Consider the following 18857-nt stretch of genomic DNA (forward strand, 5'->3'; position numbering starts at 1 on the left):
GACCCTCACAATTCTCTGTGTAAAAAAGTGCCTCCTATTTTCTGACCTGAATGCTCCTTTATCTAATCTCCATTTGTGACCCCTGGTCCTTGTTTCTTTTTTTATGTCAAAAACATCCCCTGGGTCGACATTGTCTATACCTTTTAAGATTTTGAATGCTTGAATCAGATCACCGTGTAGTCTTCTTTGTTCAAGACTGAATAGATTCAATTCTTTTAGCCTGTCTGCATACAACATGCCTTTTAAACCCGGGATAATTCTGGTTGCTCTTCTTTGCACTCTTTCTAGAGCAGCAATATCCTTTTTGTAACGAGGTGACCAGAACTGAACACAATATTCTAGGTGAGGTCTTACTAATGCATTGTAAAGTTTTAACATTACTTCCCTTGATTTAAATTCAACACTTTTCACAATATATCCGAGCATCTTGTTGGCCTTTTTTATAGCTTCCCCACATTGTCTACATGAAGACATTTCTGAGTAAACTCCTAGGTCTTTTTCATATATTCCTTCTTCAATTTCAGTATCTTTCATATGATATTTATAATGCACATTTGTATTGTCTGCGTGCAGTATCTTACACTTTTCTCTATTAAATGTCATTTGCCATGTGTCTGCCCAGTCCTAAATGCTGTCTAGATCATTTTGAATGACCTTTGCTGCTGCAACAGTGTTTGCCACTCCAGCTATGTTTGTGTCATCTGCAAATTTAACAAGTTTGCTTACTATACCAGAATCTAAATCATTAATGTAGATTAGGAATAACAGAGGACCTAATACTGATCCTTGTGGTACACCACTGGTTACCTCGCTCCATTTTGAGGTTTCTCCTCTAATCAGTATTTTCTGTTTTCTACATGTTAACCACTCCCAAATCCATGTACATGCATTTCCTTGAATCCCTACTGCGTTCAGTTTGAGGATTAATCTTTTATGCAGGACTTTGTCAAAAGCTTTCTGCAAATCTAATTAAACCATGTCATATGCTTTGCAATTATCCATTGTCAATCGAATGTATGGAGCAGCTTTTTGGCTTTGTGGATGCAATACTTCTGCATTATGGTACATAACTCAGCTGTATGCCTCAGGAGATGCAGTGTGATTTAAATATGTGTATTAAGAACCTAATATAAGTATGCGAGTTGTGAACTAAGCTTGCATCTTAGTTCACAACAATCCTAGCTTTCTCACATTGGTATACATGGCACATTCTTTTATGGATTTGCTGATATTGTTCAAAATTAACCTGAATCCCTATTATGATTTTTTTTTTCATATTGCTGACATAATAATATATAGAAAATGAAATTGTTTAGTAATTGTCTTTATACTTAATTTTTCACAACCCATCAAGACAAAGTGAATTGAAAGTGTAACCATAGCAACAGTCTGTGCAATGGCTCAGATTTAAACAATTTCATACAAAATTGATAGTTTATCTTGAATACACCTCTAGTTTAGGCTGAATATAGCTCTTTGTTTGCAGTTTAATTCTGTACAGGGGGTGCTTATTAGTGACTTGTTCTGCCCATTCCAATACAGGACCTGGTTTCAACCAGTAAGTAGCATCATTTTTTTTTTGCTTGGTCTTTGTTACGATGCTTTGACCTTGAGTTCAGTAGCTCTTCTGTTCTAAAGGCCAGCCACAGACATATGATATGTAGGCTACAGTAGATCCACCAAACAATATTTATATTAGTAAGCAGTACCATCTTATGCACAGCTGTGTATTTCCAGAAAAATAAACGGAAACGTGACTTTGAATGTTACATATCTGTATCTAAAAGTTCAGGTGACCAGACGTCCCGTTTTGGACGGGACAGTCCCACTTTTGGAACACTGGTCCCAGTGTCCCCATATTTTACCCCAAGTTGTATTTCTTTAAGTATACATGTTATGTTGTTTTTAGTAATAATGAAATACAATAGTTTCAGGTCCCCTGGTGCCAATTTAATTTAAAAATATATATATATTTACATTGATAGTTAAAAACGGGGACAGTTGTAACATTTTTTACCTTTCTCTCCATTATGCACAGATGATTTGAGCTAGTTTGACCAGACTTTGATACAAACAACTTACATCTGTTCTGTACCAATCCCCATAGTTATCCTGTTTTAAGCACTGATATACATATTATTATTATTATTTATTTCTTAGCAGACGCTCTTATCCAGTGCAACTTACAATTGTTACAAGACATCACATTATGTTTACATACAATCACCCATTTATACAGATGGGTTTTTACTGGAGCAATCTAGGTAAAGTACCATGCTCAAGGGTACAGGAGCAGTGTCCCCCACCTGGGATTGAACCCACGACCCTCTGGTCAAGAGTCCAGAGCCCTAACCACTACTCCACACTGGGGAATGGCAGGGTGAAACCTGTTGTCACCAGGGTCCAGGCCTTGGTGGACGGGGCAATCCCCAAAACCAAGGCTCAGGTGAGGTCTCTACTGGGGTTAGCCGGTTATTACCGCCGCTTTATCCCCAAGTATGCCACAGTGGTTAATCCCTTAGTTGACATATGGCAAGAGGGCTTGAAATGTAAGGTGTCCGATGTTACAATTGACCCCCCATGGCCAGGGTCAGTTGTATCGGGGGGTCGGGTCAGATATAACATTCTGTGAAGAATAATTAAATAAATAACAACACATTTCATTTAACTCAAGAATGTAATGTTTTATTAAGATCAATTTTCACATGAAGCAAATATGTTTGTTTTTTATTTAACTCAAAAACTGAATATCTTTATTGAAAAATAAAAACGTTCACATAAGGGATTTGTTTTGTTGTTGTCCTACTTTTAGAACCTAAAATTATAGGCCTTATCAAGCAAGAATTTGTCACGCTGAGTCACGATTGTGATATGTGAACATTTTGTTTCCTTCAGTGCAAGATTCATTTGCCCAAATATAGTTCAGCTAATGGTATATGGGGTCAATTGTAACACGTGTTAAAACTGGTCCCAACCCAGGGAGCCATTACCAGACCTCATGTTCCAGCAAGAAACAACAAAACTAAGAGCAATCAATTGTGTCAATTATAAGTACAGAGATCAGGGATGAGAATTCTAAAAGCCTGGGTCCATAAACTGGGTAACACAGGAATATAACACAAAACGAAAACTGGGGGAAAGAATGTACTCTACTAGATCAAAAATCGATTTTTGTAGATAAAATCTCAGGGCTTTGACACAGACAGCTCCTCTTCCACAGGCAGACAGAGACCTGAACTGAGCATGTGCGAGTGAGTGATGGCACTCTAGCTTGTTTCTGATTGGAGAAATTCAAGGTGTTACAACCGTACCGTGTTACAACTGTCCCCGGTCTCCCCTACTGTATATGATACAAATAGTTTAAAACAATTACAAAAAAAAAGAACCACATGCTCGTTTCATTTGACCTTTCTGTAAAAAAAGATGTAATAAGCTGCCTTAGAGGCATCTCTTTTTAATTTGTTGACCCCTTATTTTTATTTCTGTGTTAAATGTATTATAGAAGAAGTATATTTTATCCTGCAAAGTTTAAGAAGAAAAATAGAGACAATGGAGTAGTCATATTTAAGATGAATGCTATCTGTTGCATAGGTGTGATAGCTCTATAAAGTATTTTAGAAGTATTTTACATTACTTTTAGTTAAATAGAAGAAAAACAACACATTGATAAAAACATGTTTGTCCTTCAGTAAAAGAGGCAAATGTCAGGCCTCAAATTACTGGAGATCCCTTTAAGTTTCTACAAATAGTTTTATTTCCAAATTTCCTTTTTAACATGTTTTAAGCCAACAGATATCACTTAAAACAGAACGGATCCTGTTAAAAACGTGTTAATTGTATGGTGACATTTCCTGCCTTGTCTATGCAGTCTATATCAGTGATAATGAGAAAGCGAATAGGCAGGAAATGTCATCATGCAATTAACATGTTTTTAACAGGTTCCTTTCCATTTTAAGCGATATGCCCATCAGTTTACAACATGTTAAAGGGGGAATTTGAAAACACAACTATTCTGAGAAACTTAACGGGTTTACCTACATGGATTACTATTTACCATACTTAATAAGTACTTTAGAAGGAAATTCCTGTTTCTGCAATCAGGGCAGCTTCTAAACAAAACTCAGAAAGGCTGATTAGTGGGCTTCATTTATTGCACAGTCAAAAGAGGATATTTAACACATTTAATCACCTTAATAGTAATAGTTTAATAGTAGAAAGTGGCTAAAAAAATCCTAGTATCTATTAATAACTGCACACTAATGATCCAAGCAGAAACTGCAATAGAAAAAATATACAGAACAAATACCGTGTCATATTAAATGGTAAGAAATTAAATATTTTGAAAAAAATAGATTCTATGAAGTAACCATTCAATAAATAGAAATATTGAGATATGTAATGTTGTCATACAGGAAGGGCCTGGTTTGCAGATTGGACACTGGAGGACAGCATAGAGATAGAGAGAGAGCAAGATGCAGTAGAAAATCAGAGAGAGAAGATGCCGTTTCTTAGGCAAAAAAGGGACTATATTTGCAGCATAATCAGCAATAAAATAGAATCTCAGAATTTGATATTATTGAATTGCTACTGTGTAATATAATGACCATAACTGTTGTGTAGAAATGGCATTACAAAGACAGTAAAATCATTTATTCACAAAAAAAGTTTTTGAAAGTAAAAGATTCCACTCTGAAGATCACCTCTGCATTCACTTTCAATATGATTTTAGATTAAACAAAGAAAATAAAAGTCAGAGATCTTCCCCATAGCTTGGACATTGGAAGTTATGCACAATATGTCCATACTGTCCCAGTTTAAGGACTTAAAAATCTGGTCACCTTACTTAAAGTGATTGTAGCAAAGAAAATAATCCCATAAATCTTACCTGTTGTGCACTACTATTCTTTATATAGGTCTCAAATGTGCCGCTTTGAAGGAAACGTGTGATTATAAACATGCATTTTTATTTTAAAACATGTTGGCCCGTATTCATGACAGTATTTCATTGGGTGATGCATAAATGCTATTTACTGTCAAAAACTCACCGCAACGTTAGAATAACATGTCCTTAGAGACCAATTTTCTCATTAAACATATTATTCGTCTGATTCATAAATCTGTATCGTGCCGTTAACTGACCCTCACCGGCATTATAAATAACACGTGGCTCAGACCAGGTGGAGAATGCAATTTAATGTATGTGTTACAAATAACAAAATACTGTAATAGGCTTTCTAGGTCTTTCTTTACCTGACTTTGAGCATGCCAGAACTGAACAGGCTTCCTCATTTAATTGAAATTAAGTGACAAAGTGACCTTTCAGCTCAGCTGGCCTGATCTATCTCTCAGTAGAGTCCGGTACGTGGTGCCAGCAGAGTTGGAAGGCCACATTATTTGAATGAAATGAGGAAGTCTGTTAGAAGTTCAGGGCCAGGTAAAGGCAGATATTTAAGAAAACTGATAATAATACAATATCAGAGCAACATAATCCAAACCCACGCAGAATAATTGCAAACAGCACAAAACAATAAAAGGAATGTTAAAAAAAAGGAAATAATATATAGATAACTGATATATTTCAACCTGTGGTTTACTCTATTTTATAAATGATCTAATTTGACTTTTAATTTGGGCATAATGTGAATTTTTTTATTCAACCAAAGATCCAAATATTTGTAATTTTTCACTGAATATATACAAGATCCACCCAGTGCAAACAACTGTAAATGTTCTGTAACATTTGGTACATACCACCGATTCTGTTTATCGGAATTTACCACAAGGTTTAAATAAATCAGATTATGCTGGACTGAATTAAATGCAATTTTACTGATTTTATCCCGAGGAGCCACAGGTATGTGACATTTGCAAAGTCTTTTGTTTCCAATATTGTAAATGTAAGTTGTTAACAGAACCTGCCCAGGGGAAGCCCTTTGTTCATCTGTATGAACTCTTATACTCACCAGTTGTAATACTGTTGGTTTTGTACTTTGGAAACTAGCCAGTAGCTTTACATACCAGTCTTTGAATCAGTAATGCAAGATCTGCAGTGCCAAAGGCTTAAGAAAGGTCAGCAAAAGGCATTTTAATGTCATCGACTGCACTGCTTTCATGGCTGCATAGAGTAGATTAGTTACAACTGAACAACTTCCATATGCACAGAGCATTTTTGACTGTACCAATTTCTCAAACTGGGGTGTGAGGAGATGATGAGAAGATTTCAGGGGACCCTCAGCACATACAGTGCAGAAATATTCTCCCCCCACTGACCATGACACCTAACAAAACAACTTTCCCTAGGTTGGGCAATTCAATTATTTACGTGAAAGTTACTTAAGTTTCCTGCATTTCCAATATAACACTTACTGTATTGATATTGTATTTATAATCATTTTTTAGACCCACTTTAACAGTATGTACCAAAATGTCACATTTCTATGGATTCATAGAGTCCTCAGCCAAGATGCCTAATGTCATGGTGGACAATTACATTTTGGGAACCTCTGTAACATACAATATGTTTTGTATGGTTTTGTATTATTTTATTTTATAAATGGATCAGATGCTCAAGTAAATCATTTTTAATGAACTCATCCTTCAGTAGTAGAAAATATAGGCAAAATACACATTTGTTTAATATTGAAGTCAAGAACAGGACATCATATTTGAGACCAAATTGTAAATATATAAAATAATAAAAGTAAAAATCATCAGTCATCTTAAATCATTCATAATTTTCTGCTGGAAGCTACTGGAATTTGCAAATGGCAATTGCCATACAGTAATTCAAGTAATATTTTTTTGGTGGTGGGAGAGCATCTGGTTATTGAACAATACCTATTCAGCAGGACGATTTCTATTGCTCTTTGGTTTGGCTGTTTTTTGTCTTTTTTAAATTTTAATTAATTGGCAATTGGATTGTGAACAGTGATTAAAATGAATTAATTGGCAATTGGATTGTGAACAGTGATTAAAATCAAATTCAGTTCCTTGCTCAGAGAATAGCTTTCCCATCTCAAAGTGGTATCTGTGTCTTAAGTAGCTTTTGAACAGATGGTTTTAAATTTGCTTTCAAAACATCTACTATTTGATGGCCCTGTTTACACTTTTTCTTGATGTAATGAACACAGATGCCATACTGTGAAGTGTAAGAATGGGATCTTGCCTATGAAGGATATATCACAGCTGGCCAATTACGGTGAAACAAGTCAAAATGCCCTCAACCCTTGGCATGCCTTTGCCAGAAAAAGCAAATGGACATTTGTATAAATAAGCATAGGGTAAGTGCCCTTTGTATGCCACATTTTAAGTCAGTCATGTTAAGCTGTCACGGTGGAATGCACACACATACTAGACTGAATTCACAAATTTAACAGCCTGTTATTTGTATTACATTGTAGTAAAAACGATTCAGTACCATCAGCCAATCAGCTTCCAGCTCTAGCAGACTTCTGTCAGGCGGTAGATGCCCACTCCTACGTCACGGCATCAACTGTGAATCAAATTTAACATAAATCCTCACAAGTACCAGCTTTTTCATTTTGACTTGCTGTAATGAAAGCTCAGTTCACATCTATTGGACAACAAATACTAAAGACAGAATTGGTCCAAATTAATTTTATTATCCACCAAAACCAGCCAATCAATACTGTAAGGTTAGTTAGTTAACAATAATAAGTCAGTCTTCTTCAGGTGATCTTCAATCAAAAGAGTTTTATTCAGGAACAAATCAAATCCAAATACAATACAGGATGCAATCACAGGATCATACCGTAAGCAAAGCTACAGGTCTCAGCAGGTGAAATATTGAGCAACACAGCTGCAGGTCTCAACAGGTGGTCTTCGAGCCCCGAAACAATAGTTACAGACATTAATATACTGGGCTGGTTACTGCCCACTGGGAGTGGAGCTCCACCAACAGGAAGTGGATTAGAGCCAGTTTTAGCTGGGTTGATTGTGGTTTGCACCTGTGGTTAAAATCAGCTTTTTATGTAGAAACAACTCCTGCATAAACAAGAGTCATCAGCTCGAGGTCACAACTGCTCTTTGAGCCATAAAAAAAAAGTTTCTTATCATGACTCTCAAACATGAAGGCACCCCGAGCTGTGTGCAAAGGACAGGACAACATTAAGCAGTATATTTGAAAAGCCTTACATTAAACACAGGAAAATCACACAAAAAAATGAGTCGTTGCCAATTAGTTTTTATTGTTTTCTCCCCAATTTGAAATGCCCAATTATTTTTAGGCTCAGCTCACCGCTACCACCCCTGCGCTGACTCGGGAGGGGCGAAGATGAACACACGCTGTCCTCCGAAACGTGTGCCTTCAGCCGCCCGCTTCTTTACACTCTGCAGACTCACCGTGCAGCCGCCTCAGAGCTACAGCGTCGGAGGACAACGCAGCTCTGGGCAGCTTATAGGCAAGTCTGCAGGCACCCGGCCAGACTACAGGGGTCGCTGGTGCGCGGTGAGCCGAGGACACCCTGGCCGACCTAACCCTCCCTCCCCCCGGGCGACGCTCGGCCAATTGAGCGCCGCCCCTGGGAGCTCCCGTCCACGGTCGGCTGTGGAATAGCCTGGACTCGAACCGGCGAAGTCCAGGCTATAGAGCGCATACTGCACCCTAGCGAGTTCTTTTACTGGATGCACCACTCGGGAGCCCCAGAGACAGAGTTTCAATGATTTTTCACTTCTCTGCCATTTAAATGGGCACATAAAATTATTACAAGTTATATAAAACCTTGCCATATTTTGTTCCAACAAAAGCAACCAGTCCTGTACCCATAACTGATGAATCAGCCAGTCACAGCCAGTCAGCTCAACTGGAGCTCCTCATCTTTCAACAGTAACAATCCAACACATGGACAGTGCAGTAATATTGCTTCATTCACAACTCTGACAAGTAAAAAGTTATTTGTTTATAATGATTTTTTTCTCTCATTATGTATGTAATCCTTTATGAACATTTTCAGGTCTATTTTCCTACATTTTCTCTCAGCGGAAAGGTACCCTAATGAATTACTAGAAGTTCAAGGTAAATCTAGGGTTTGATGAGAAATAATGAGATATTTTCTAATAGCGATAGAGCTCTCTTTTTGTTTTATTTCAAAATTTAGACTGTTGTAAAAGCTTAATAAATCTGGCCTCATATGTCATTAGATAATTTGTTATCCACTTTTAGATACAGGACAATTACGTTTCTTTTTCCCCACATGGGCTCAGTCATTGGGATAAAACAAATGTTTCCTTTATAATAGAAAATGGGCTTGAGACTGTTACAGCTTTTTGGCAGTCGATTTGATATACTGTGCCTCCACAGCTCTAATCATCAGGAGTGTTATCAGTCCCTCAGAGTGGCTCTCTTTTATTATGTAAGTAAATCATTGTTTTGAACAGTACACAATACACAAAAATGTACCTTCAGAATTCCAAATGAAACCCACATTCCCTGTAAATATCTCAATTCAATCATAAGTTGTATTTTTCAGGATATAAAAACAATATCCATAAATACTAAATACTGATTGTACCGTACTTACTGGTTACAAATTGACATGCAGAACATGATTATTAAATGTGTTTGTTTGTTTGTTTACTGTTAAGGTATTATGACATACAGTGGTAGTACCCTTCATAATATTGCTCAATCAAATATTACTTAATTAAACCACAAAACGTAGTTAGTGTAATTAGTGTAAAAAAATACAGTTTTAGGGAATATCACAGAATGCCATATTTGACTTAAAGAAATATATAGTTTATAAGATTGGTATACTGTACACCTAGGGGACTGTGATGACCCCACAAGCTGGGTGATAAGCATGAAGCAAAAATAAGGTACCCATCAGTGGGTAAAATGTCATGGGAATTATGACAAAGGGCCCTAATCAGCAGAGGCAAAATAAAAGATTTTAATAATATAAAGCTAGCAAGAACCAACTTAGTTGCTATGGGTTGATAAATCATTGTCTGGATCAATTTTCTGCTAGCTCTATGTTGTTAAAATGGTTTTATTCCTTTAAAAAAAATGTTGCCCTTACACTTGTTGCTAAATAGGGCCCATGATGTTTGAAAGGCATAAGTGAGTTGGTGACCAATGACAACCATCTGCTAAGCCTGACTAACATACATATAAATTGTTTACTTATAAGAAATGTTACAGGTCATACATTTTACAAATCATAATTCCATTAATGTGGCGCATAGATTATATAAAATATATACAGTTAAAGTGTCCTTTTATATTTATATAAAATGATCACTCTTCTGGTAAAGCATAAAACATCTTACAATCCTTAGAATATTGCCAGCAACTCAAAGCCCTCCTCACCCCGTGCATAAGAAGCTAGACATTCTGCAATGTCATAATTCATTTCATGGCACAGTTTTGGGCAATGCTTCAAGCTTCTTAGTATATTGAGAACATTACTTAATCACAGACTGCTACATCTGATTTTGATTCATTCAAGTTTTGAAATAACACAGTGCATTGCTTTGCAGAACTGTGTAATCTCATCCTAGGAATGTTTATCCTTTTGCATTTATACAAAAAAGCTACCTGATACAAACACTTACACAAGGGATTATCAACATAGTGGGATGTGGTTTGAGCCACAAAGTGGTTACCGTCATCAAAATATTTAACTTTTTCAATATTTTTTATTTAATTTTATTAAGCATCCATATTTCAAGACACAGTACTGTTTCTTTAATCCATTCAAACCGTCTTCCAAAAAAAAATTCTAAAGGAGAGCCAACCAATTACATTTCTAAGCTTTTATTTGCTTTATTATCTCTATTACTGGCCCACCTGTTATTGTGTTCAGAATCTTTGGCTCTTTTTTTTCAAATATTTCAAACATAGATAAACTGCTGCATGGTGTGTGCCTTTGCTGTAGGTTACACGGTGGACAATTACAAAGAGTCTGAAATACATGAAGTGATTAGGCTGAAGCAGGAACCTTTCAGCTATAGCATATAGACTTTGAGGTATCTGCATTTTCCAAACTGAGAATCTAAAGCATTTCAAGAGAAGGGGGGCCAGTGATAATGTAGCTGGTGATAATAGGTTAGCACTCCTTTAATAACTAGTTTTGTGAAAAAGGCAAGATATTTCCAACAATGCTTTAAAAGACAACAACCAAATATGTCAGAACTATTTTTAAAATGTCGGCACTACACCTTTATGTTACACACCCTGAACTTTAAAACTGAAGTTTATACAAACGCTGTTCTTTGATCATTCATGCTGTACAGAATGAATAGATACATGCACATTAAGATACTCCAAGAAATGAGGCTGTATCATTTTATAGTGAGCCAATCCATTAAAAGAAGCAGAACTTCTGAACACACCAGCTGAAAAAGCCACAGTAAAACATGTGCTGGTGTCAGCAAGTGCAAATGATTGTGCAGGGCAGTGCTGTTAGACACCACGGCTCATTTTCTATATAATTGATTCAGCTGCTCTACCCGATGCTGGGTCAGGCCCCTATACTAGTTCCATGGGGCTTGAAAAAGCAGTGTTTAGTTACTAAAAACTGTCCCCTGTGCATTGCTATAAAATATGATGCAGTGCATTCATTCTCCCAGCCCCAGTCACCAGCTGTCACTGAAGAAGTCTTCCATCTCCTTTTCCCCTTCCTCGGAGGAGGCCTGTAACTGCTCCAGCATTGCCTGCAGAGTTGCTTTCACCATCTGGATCTCCCTCTGCAGAGACTGTGCTTTCCTTATTAAGGAAAATATCGGGAGATGATTGGCACTTTTTTCTGTTGGAGGTACAGTATTTAATGAATTGCTGCTCTGCCATTCCGAACAGATGGGAGAGGCTACCTGATTGTACTCTCAAACACTTCCCAATAATTCTGATTACATTTTAATCGCATGTGAAAGTGTCGGTGTGTGTATGTCATGCCATCCTTTAAAATCCCTCTATAAGATGATAGTTATGATTTATGATTTGATTTTTAAACATATTATTTGGCAGCATCTGGTGCAACCTGGACATTTTCTAACAGTGCCCTGAATCAGTGCTACTGTATATCTAAGAATAATATTGATTCTTATGACAGCTATTACAATAATCTTCATTAATTAAATAAATGATACAATGAACAACTGAATGAAAGTAATATATTGTATAACATTATATCTATATATTACACCTCTAAGACAGATTAAAGGGATGTTTAATATACTATTATTGTATGTGTGTTTTGTATAATTCTATATTGCTTTTTGTTTAGACCATTATATACCAGGAATAATGTCATTTTCCAACCTTTTAAAAATATTTCTAAAAGCTGAATTTATTTTATAAAAAGTTTGTTTAGCAGAAACAGGATATTAAACAGATAAATCTAGCGTTACACATCCCCATGTGTTGCTACACCTGTTTAAATAATGTACCTGTAATTTTTCTTTTCATTATTAACATCCTGACAACTTTTTACACTTATAACTGTGAAGTCTATTTCAAAGCTCTTTTCAAAATGGCCGCTCTAGTGCACTGATAGCATAAAGATTATTGCCAGCAAGAACGGTCCATGATGTGGTACGGAAAAGAAAAACCAGAGCACTTATGTTTATATTTATTATGTTTTTTTTATTTTTTATCACACTTCCTGCAGTGATTTAGAGAACAGATATCAAACCCCACCTTTGAAAGAGCTTTGAAACACACTTTAAAGTTATACGTGTAAAAAGCTGTCAGGATGCTAACATTGAAAAGAAAAATTACAGGTTTTAAACAGTTGTAGCAACACTTGGGGACGTATAATACTTTTCAGAACCCCGCTACTTACTCTTTCAGAAATATAATTTTCATCAATGTAGATGGCATATGGCAGGCCTGTCCTAGGGATGGCTGACTGAGCTCCAAACATCATGGTTCTTTTGATTTATCTCATTTAAGGCTGTTAATGGATTTGAAAAGACTGCAAAGGTTGGTAGAAGCAAGTACAGTCAAAGGTATACTCATGTGTTTAAACCTGCAACATGTTTAACGAATACAAAACTACTAAAGCTGTGTCAGCATGTACTATTTTCTACTATAGCCTTTAACCCCATTTACTGTATATACAGGCCCGAGAGGTTAATTCTGTGTAGAGTGGGGTTGAAATGACACAATGTAGGCACGTAGACAGAACACACACTCGGATTGTTCATGTCAACATACTTCATCATACTTGACCTACATGTCCATGTGCTGTAGTATCCAACCATCACTGTAGGTGAGGCGAACCAACCCCAGCTGATTTCCCTGTCTGGACCTTGGAAGTGCAAAGATCAATGCTGTGCACCCTGTGGGCCCCCAGCCAAAATCGACCTCCTGATCACATGACTCACCCCGCAAACCATGCAGCAGTGCATATATTAATAAGTGAGCCACTAGACACTGGGGGACTGTGACAGGATGGTGAGTCGTGTGACAGAAAGTAAACAAAGGAAAAGGCAGCAAAGGTAAGTACCCGGAACGAGACACGTTTGCGCTCTGCTTTTAATAATAACAAAATAATAAACAAAACACTTACAATACACAGAACAAAAGGGCTTGGGGGCCAAAATAAACCAACTAACAAATACCGTGTGGTACAGCGGTAGCAGTTGTTTCTGTTATCTATTCGCCAGCTCAACACAGTACTCCCGTCTCTGTGACTCAAATATCCCCCGATCAGCCTGGAGCGGGTTCTCTTAAGCTGTGGCTGGAGCCTTAATTATCAATAAAACAATTACCTTGTTGAGGCTCCAGTCACATTCTCACGGGTTTAAAAAAACAAACAATAAAAACACAGCTTTTTCGCCGTCATAAATACAAATAATAATACAGGGGCGGGGTGTACCCCGTCACAGGGACCCATGTGCAAACATTAAGGTTGCTAATACTGTATATAGCACAGACTATGGCCAGTTCTGAATCAGGTAGAACATTGCTGGATCCATTTGAAGAAGAATTTCAAATTCATCTGTTGAGAACAGTAGCAAAAATCATCTAAAAGCTCTAATAAATTCAAAGGATGTTATGCCAAATTTGAATAATTGAATGAGTGACAGTACTTTAAGTTATGTTTTTAAAAGTAAATTAAATACAGTATTTAATTAACTAGTATTTTCAGACAGCTGAAACTGCTAGGTGTCAACACCTATGCACACCACTGTATATTTATACTGTGCAGTAATCCTGAACTAAGCAGTATACCCCAATATATATATATATATATATATATATATATATATATATATATATATATATATATATATATATATAATCAATACAATGAATGTCAGAGACACCTTGAATGTTCTGTCCCTTTGGACATGAGTTAATTATAGTTTCACAGACTCAGCTGTCATGTTAATTAATACTGGTATATCTATTTTAGTTAATATTGTTTGCTATGATCAGTTTCAGATGTAATGTCCTGACTAATTAATCCATTTCTAACAAAAATCCTTATAAAAATGTAGGCGACAGCTTGGTTTAGTGGTTACTGGAAAAATAGAGTTCAGTGTTTACTATCTGTGGAACTATACTGTTAGAGTAACTAAGCAAAAGCTAGACCAAGTTGTAAACTAAAGGTGACGTTACAGTTGGCCTAACCTAGAAAAGTAACACATATCTTACCTCATTAGAACTACTTCAAAATAACTACATTTACAAAACAGTGTTCTTGAACAAAAGAGCTTCAATGACATACAGACACTTTAGGCAATAATCCATTTTTTTTTTTTTTAAATGTGTTCAACGAACAAGATACAAGTTGCATCAAAGAACCGAAATATTTCTGCTAAAGATGGTTCTGTCCAGTACAAGAAGGGGAGATTTATTGTTATTTATATGTTATTTATGTTATTATTTTGTTTGTTAATTCACTGATGGTGAAAATAGAATGTGGACATAAAAAAACAAAATATCAGCATTTACTGTTTTTCAGGTAAGCATTTAAATATTTAGGAACATTTGTTGTCTAATAACTCTAGAGAAAATTACACATTTTGAATGTGACAATGCTATTTTTTCTGTTTTAATAAATATTATGTTTAATCATGAAATATCTTGAAATACCTATATTTAGACCATGAAACGCTGTGAAATAAGCAATTTTTTACCATGAAAAAAATAGAGCCCTAGTTATTATTGTTATTGTTCTTTATGGCTGTGTTCAGATTGATTTCAAGGTTTAAGTTTTAGCTTCAAAAAACTGTAATTGTAAAGCACTGCAATTGTAAACCCATTAAGGAGGGATAATGAATATGACAGCATGTTAAATGTGGAGTCGGCCTTGTTTATGTGTTGTTAGTTGTTATGGGAATGTTTGACAGAATGTCTGGAAAGCAGCTGGAGGTTTTACGAGTGGGTGTTTAATGACAGTCATCCAAGGGCCTTTAAACAATCAGCTCTTTTGGTAGGATGGTGGGTATTTAGGTGCCTTTGTAAAAACTGTCATGCTCTTCCATTCATTATATAGGTCTCAAATGTGTACTTTCATTTTAAAATGTGACATTCGGTACTACAGTTTTAAAAAAGAGGTCACTGATTGCTAGATCTCTCAGAAGTTATTCATTGATAGATCAAAAAAAAAAAGTTCTGAGGTTGCTTGCCTTCCTTTCCAGGATATCTGTGTCACTTGCATGTCTTATATTACAGTATTTCCCATCAGCTGTATCTTAGGGGTCAAGCTTCCTACAAAGCATGTGAGATGTTAAGGGAAGCAGCTGGTTGGTTACTGACAGGGAACAAGACCCTGACAATCAAAGTGCAAGACTATCCGAAAGCAAGGCCTTCAAACAGAGATTTATTTAACCCTTAACCAGATACAATTTAAAAACATGTATGCTAAAACAAAACTGTATTTCAAAACTAAGCATTTGAGACCTACACAGTATGAATGAATGCCCCTGATGTGGAAAATGTATGAAAATATTATGTTAGTGCATCAGCTCATCCTCCCTAAAATAAAATAATACTTTCCCATAGTGTGGTTATTTCAAAACCAAGCACAGCATAAAGAACTGCATTCAAGATAACATTTACCAAATTAATCTTTTAGACTTTGTATGTGGCATACATCTAATAACTTTAAAATATGTGTTTAGGTCTTGTAGTGCACGCTTGGGGGCAGGTCCGGTCTATTGAAGGTAAGGATGTTGATGGCGCTAGGGCGCTAGTATATCCACACTTCAGTATCAAGGGGCAATAACTATATAGGGTAAATCTAGCCGCAGACACAGGACAGCCTGTAACACAATTATTGGTTCCCCTGTCTTGTCGGACCGAGGTCATGAGGCTGGTGCATGATATCCCTTTTGCGGGGCACCTCGGAGCTGACAAGACAAGGGACCGGATATTGGCTCGATTCTATTGGGTAGGTCTTCATACTGATGTGTCGAAATATGTAGCCACATGCCCAGACTGCCAGCAAGTAGCGTCGGGTCGAGTGCGCCCCGCCCCTTTGGTTCCACTGCCAATTATTTCCACTCCTTTTGAACGCATTGCAATGGACATAGTGGGCCCTTTGCTACCTTCTGACTCTAGGTATACGCATACATTAGTAGTGGTAGATTATGCAACACGATATCCAGGGGCAGTGAGGTGCACTGAGGTGCACTAGTGTTGCTGCAATAGCCACCAAGTTAGTACAGATTATGGCTAGAGTAGGGATCCCCAAGGAGATCTTGACTGATCATGGAACCAACTTTCTGTCTAACATGCTACAGCAGGTGTATAAAATATTAAAAATACGTCCCATCAAGATGTCTGTTTATCATCCACAGACGGACGGTTTGGTGGAACACTTTAATCAGACCTTGAAGTCGATGCTGAGACAGTTTGTAACGCAAGAGCAGAAACATTGGGCATCGCTTCTTCCCTAACTCCTTTTCGCAGTGAGAGAAGTGCCGCAGAGTTTAACAGGGTTCTCCCTCTTCACCTTGGCCCGGTCCTGCCTGATTTTCTCCAAGGCATTTACTGCCAGCGGGTCCCCGCCTCCTGTTATGGAGAACCAGAGGGGACAGTGGGTTGATTCCTGGAAGGCAAAGAGATCTATCTCTGCTCTCCCAAACCGCTCCCAAATGAGACTCACCACCTTGGGGTGAAGCCTCCACTCTGAGGTTCTGGGAACTCCCCTTGAGAGGAGGTCTGCTGCCCAGTTTGTCACCCAGGGCAGATTTACTGCCCGCAGTGAGAGGTTCTCGTGTACCCAAAGGAAAAGCTTGCGGGCCGCACGATGGAGACTGGGCAACCTGAGGCCGCCCTGGTGGTTGATGCAAAAAGTAGTTACCAAACCAGCAGCAAGATACTGTAGATGAGCTTGCAAGCAATCGCAACTGAAGTACATATCTTGGTCCTGCGCAGCGCTGCTGAGTGAAAAAAACACATAAACACAAAATATTTCTCCACAAAAAACTAATTCAACAATTACAGTTAGTAATATAAACGGCTTGTATTTTAAAATAAAATACCTCCAGCTGGAGCTCTGCAGGCTGGGGGGAGAGCACACAGTCAGCTGACTTATTTTGCTGGATCCCTGGGAACGAGTGACTCAAGCCGCTGGCTTCACATGGGGCACAAGGCCACAGTGGGATGTAACAAACAACAGGCTGTAGTGCACAAAGTACATGTAATTAGTAAAAATGAATACGGCGATGATTTTAATATCACATATAATTTGTGTAAAAACACAATAAATGCGAAATATATAGCAGAAAAAGTAACAAGTCCAGGCTCTCATGTCAGGCCAGTTCTTGAAAAGAAAAATGGCGCTGAGATTTGTGAGTGTAGTACTTTTATGCCCTCGGGGGCGGGCCATAACAGGATCTGCGAACAGCTTTGCTAGATCTTATTCAGGTTTCGGGTCTTTAAGAGGTAAATACCCATATGGTAATGGTTATATTTCGTACTTGAAACAAAACCAGGTGTTCTTTTCCTTTCCTGTAAACAGGAGTTATTTAAATCCAGGGGTAAACACTTATGGACGATTTGTATCATGTTGTGGAAGGTAGCCTTGAAGCAGTTTTATGTTTCAGACTGTCAGCCTACTGGTACAGTTAAACCTGCAGTTACTAGCACCTAAATTAACCAGCCAAGACATAATTATCTTCAATACATGTGAATGATAGAACAGCAGCAGATACACATGTTCACACCCTTTGGAGAAGTGGACAAACTGTCCTTTTGTTTGTACCTGGTTTAATGTGAAGGCCCTCGCTATTCTTTATTAAAACTGAAAGGATATGAGTAAGGTCTTCATCGCGGTGTAGAATAGCTGTTTGCAGCTGGTCCTCCAAGGAAAGCAATTTCTCGCTGATTGATTCACACTGCTCTGTTACATGGGCTGGGCCACAGCAGGCATCCTAAGAAATAAGGAGAGCAAACATTATAACATCTTTATTTTAAACAAATAACGGCTGGGAGCTTTTCCTAAACAACAACCCTATTTTTAATTTCTGTCTTCTCTGTGGGTTACGGTTTCTAATTAATTTACTGATTTTGGCCTTTTTATATTTTTGTATGCTTCTGAATGGTTCTGAATTAACAGCAGTGGAGACTTAAACAATCTGCTAATAGAGGGGGAGCTGTAATGAGGAACATAAATTGCAAATGGAATTCAAAACTTCCCTTGAGTACTCTGCCACCGTAGTCTCATAGTAATTCACAAACAGACCACAACCAACAATCCAGGAACAACATTCAGTAACACATAACACTTACTAATAAAAACGCTTGATATGACAACAACAATACAATAACAATAATACAATAATTAACAGCAATTTAACAGACAATAGACCGTTTCCCCATAACCCTGCAGTCCTAGCAACCTTTATATGCAAATGAGCTAATTGCTGCTGTTACTGAT

At 37.3% G+C, this 18857-nt stretch overlaps 1 protein-coding gene across 4 annotated transcripts in view; it reads right to left on the reverse strand.

Moving 5' to 3' along the window:
- Positions 1-14346: 14346 nt before the first annotated feature.
- LOC117411327 (disrupted in schizophrenia 1 protein) overlaps positions 14347-18857 on the reverse strand; it is a 158304-nt gene continuing 153793 nt past the window's right edge. For all 4 annotated transcript variants that reach the window (XM_059025426.1, XM_059025423.1, XM_059025425.1 and 1 more), the window contains one exon: positions 14347-18351. The gene's annotated coding sequence lies outside the window, so the exon portion shown is untranslated. The remainder of the gene's footprint in view (positions 18352-18857) is intronic.

Source organism: Acipenser ruthenus, chromosome 6 (assembly GCF_902713425.1).
Source record: "Acipenser ruthenus chromosome 6, fAciRut3.2 maternal haplotype, whole genome shotgun sequence".
NCBI classification, from domain to species: domain Eukaryota; kingdom Metazoa; phylum Chordata; class Actinopteri; order Acipenseriformes; family Acipenseridae; genus Acipenser; species Acipenser ruthenus.